The sequence below is a fragment of the Condylura cristata genome, unplaced genomic scaffold (assembly GCF_000260355.1).
Source record: "Condylura cristata isolate star-nosed mole 26May11 unplaced genomic scaffold, ConCri1.0 scaffold00018, whole genome shotgun sequence".
In the NCBI taxonomy this organism is placed as follows: Eukaryota; Metazoa; Chordata; class Mammalia; order Eulipotyphla; family Talpidae; genus Condylura; species Condylura cristata.
In genome coordinates this window covers 22,101,293-22,104,888 of record NW_004567119.1, presented here as the reverse complement: position 1 = coordinate 22,104,888, position 3,596 = coordinate 22,101,293, and positions in this window count along the sequence as shown.

The window sequence follows — 3,596 nt, the reverse complement described above, 5'->3', positions numbered from 1 at the left end:
GGAGTCCCCGGCGTCCCAGCCACCGCGGGGGCGCGGGGGGGAGGGCGCTAGCAAATCCGTGGCTGGGTGGTCTGGGGAGGGGACCACCCCCTTCGCGGAGGGCTGCGTCTGTAGACCGGGCGTCGGTCAAGAGCGCCTTTCCCGGAGGCGCAGGAGATCAGAAGGCCCCCCGCTTCCGCGCCTGCTCCCCAGCATCCACGCGCAGCCTGCCGGCCGGGATCTACACCCGCGCACGCAGACACTTGTGCTCTCCACGCGGAGCTCTAGAACTTTCCCTGCACGCCCCGGCCTCGCAACCCTTCCTGACTCCCTCACTGGTCTCCCTTGCCCGGCGCAAGAAGAAGGCTGTGGTACTAGAGCGTCCTGGCCGAGGCCCCTGGAACCTGGTCGAACAGCGCGGGAGGGAGCCGGCAGGGCCTCGCACCCCACCCTGGTGAGGGCGCCCCACGACCGACCCTGTCTCCACCCCTGGCTCGGCTGCGGCCCCGCTCCAGAAAGCTCTCTCCAGGCAGCCTGCAGCTCCTGGCTTCCCAGGCTGTGGGTGGGGCCCCCCTCCCCCAGCCGGGAAGGGGGCGATCGATCCATCTGTCGATGGGCCGAGCTCACTGGCGTGTTTTAGTCACGGAATTTACAATAAACGCCCAGAAGCACCAAAAAGGGAGCGTCTGGCTGGGAAAGGCTGAAGCAGAGGTGAGGTTGCTGACACGTTCCCGCAACAGCAAGTGAAGCAGCGGGGCTGTGGACACGCGAGATACACTCCCACGCGCAGGGGGCCCCAGTTTCACGCTCCCGCTGACACATCCTCGCTGCCTGGTATCCCTCGGCTCCCGCACACGCATGCCTGCAGGCAGCACCTAGTACCCTGTGTTACTGGGGTGGGGTACACCCGCCTAGTAAACTTTCTGCGCCAGCCAAAACCGGGTGTTGGCTCGATCCGCAGTGGATTTTGTGGTGCCTTTTAAGCTGCATTTTGACATGAACAAGACTCTGGAAAAGAGTAAATGCTAAAAATCCACTTGGGCGCGAAGGGAGGGGTCACTCACAGCAGCAGCCTCCTTCGGCAGTGGGAAAGCTAGAGGGAGCAACTTCCATCTTGCAGATTTAGGCGGGAACGCGGCTTCTCTAGGCTTGCAAGGACACAACGCGGGTCCCCTCCTAAAGCCTCGCTCTTTTGGCCCATGGGGGGGTTGCGGGCTGCTTCCTTCCCCCACTTCGGCCCTCCCCCACACACCCCCACATATTGGGGCGTCGGCTGGAGGTGCGGGTGTGGCTCTAGTCCATCGGTGGAGGGCTAAGTGGGCTTGTTGGAGACTGGAGAGACGGGACCCCCTTCTGCTCCCCTCTTTGCTATTCCTCAGGGTCTGACCAGTTCTTCACATTTGACATGGTCCCTTGGCTTCTTTCCAAACCTGAGCCCGAAGCCCTCAGGACTCACAGGGACTGGCAGTCTAGGGCCAGAGCCCAGACCTGGGTGCTGCTGTCTGTGACTCTTCCCTCTCCCTCCATACCTCCAGGGCTTTGTCACCAAATACCCCCCACCCTCACCCCCACATACACATTTTAATATTACAGGAAGGTCTTTCTCTCCCAAGGACCTTTTCCAGGCCCCCAAATCATTGTTAGCCAAAGCTCTCCCTCCTTCCCCACCCAAAAATGTTCAGCTTTCTCTGGCTGGACAAAAGAAAGGAAGAGACACCCTGAAGCCTGTGTGGTACTTTTTGTTCCGCCTCCTCTCCAGTGAAGGGGGGCTGAGAAAGCAGGACACCCAGCTCTGCCCCCACCTGTTTCTTACAGTGTGGAGCTCACCCAGTCTTCTCCAGGAAATGGACCCACCATTCAATTTGTGTGGGTGGGGCACTCATGACTGTACCCTCTTTCTGTCTACACAGGTGTTTCCCACTGCACCCTGCCCTCTACTGACCTCAGTCCTCAGCCTGCGATGCCCTTAGATGTAGGAGTGTCATTTGTCACACCTTTCTTCCTGAGCATCTGCTCTGGGTAAGCCACTCCGTGCCAGAATCTGCAGAGAAAGTAGGGACTTAAAAAAAAAAAAACAAAAACTGGTAGAGATTAGATGAGACACAGAGCAGTGAAATACCTAGCTCATAGAAGTCATCATAAAATGTTACCCTTTCCCTCTGGGATCCAGAGAAAGAGTGTGGGACCTATGACAAGATGAAGGGAGAAAAAGATTACTTTGGAGGGATCAAGGTCAGAAGAGCTTGCAAGAAAGAGTCCTGGGAGTATTGAGAGCCTCTTGGGAGGGACCCACAAGCAGGTTCACTGACACAGGTTCCTCCCCTATGAGGGCCCTGTCCACTGCTGCCCTCCCAAGTGGACCCTTGCCCAACACATCCAGCAGCCTTCTTATGAAGGGGGAGGGGAAGAAAGCACTTAGCCTTTCATTTCTTCCCTAGCAAGAACAGGGAGGCACTGGGGCACAAAAGGGGAGTGGGAGAAGTCCTGGAAGGTCCGAAGGATGCTTGGTGGATGACCAGGCATTGAGGCCTTTGGATTTGCAACCCTAGGAGCCAGTGAAAGGCTAGGAGTGGAGAGTGACATGACAAGAACAGTGTTTTAGGAAGATTGATCTGACAAGTCTGTGAAGGATAGAGACAAGAGACCAGTTAGAAGGCCACTGTAACAGTCTCTGCCAAGGTAATGAGGACCCCAAACAGCGGCAGTAGGCATGGGCAGGAGGAGTGGATGTCAGAGGTGTTGCAACGATGAATTGGCACGATGATGATGACAGACTCCGCTGGAGACCAGGAGGAGGGAAGCTGACATCCATGATGGTAGCCAGGCCAGGACAAAGACACCAGCTTGCCTTCTCGGGCTTGGCGACAGTAAAACATCATTAAGTGACCCGCTTTATAGCAAGACACATGTGGATATCCCTTTAACTCTTCCAACTCTATGGGATAGGTGCTGTTAATAGCCCCATTCACAAATGAGAAAACTGAGGCCAAAAAGGTGTTTTGAGGGACCTCCCCGATGGCCTAGGGGTTGGGTCTCTGGATATCACTGCAAATACTTGAGATCAATCCCTGGCCCTGAGGAAGGCAGGGCCACATGCTTGCTGCTCCATGTGGTTTCCTCAGATCTCCTTCTGGCTCTCCATCCTGCTTCCTTCTTCCTCAGACTCCTTCTCTTCTCTCTTCTCTGCTCAGCTCCACCCTCCTTCTGGTTGGGGCAGGAAACCTGGAACATCCCCTTTCCTAGGGACCCCCCTGTTACAATAAGAGCTTAAATACCCCCCCCATCCCATTGCTCTGTCTGGCAACAGTGTAAAGAAATCATGAAAATCAAAATCTCTCTTAGCTTTCCTGTGGCCTTCTCTGGCCTAATCTTGGGAGTTCCATTGATGAACCTGGAGTGGAGTCCCCAATTCCCAGCCCTGCCCCAGCCTCCCCTCCAGTCTGAACCCCCTCTCCAACGTTCCTTCCCTGCAGGGCTGCTCCAGACCCCAAGGCCTGGCCTAGGTGAAAAAACTAGCCAGAGAAAGGACCCCAGCAGAGACTCCACAAAGCCATCTGATTCCCAGAGAGTGAGCAGGGCTGCTGGGCAGGGTGGGTGGGAGTGGGGGGGGGGGGGGG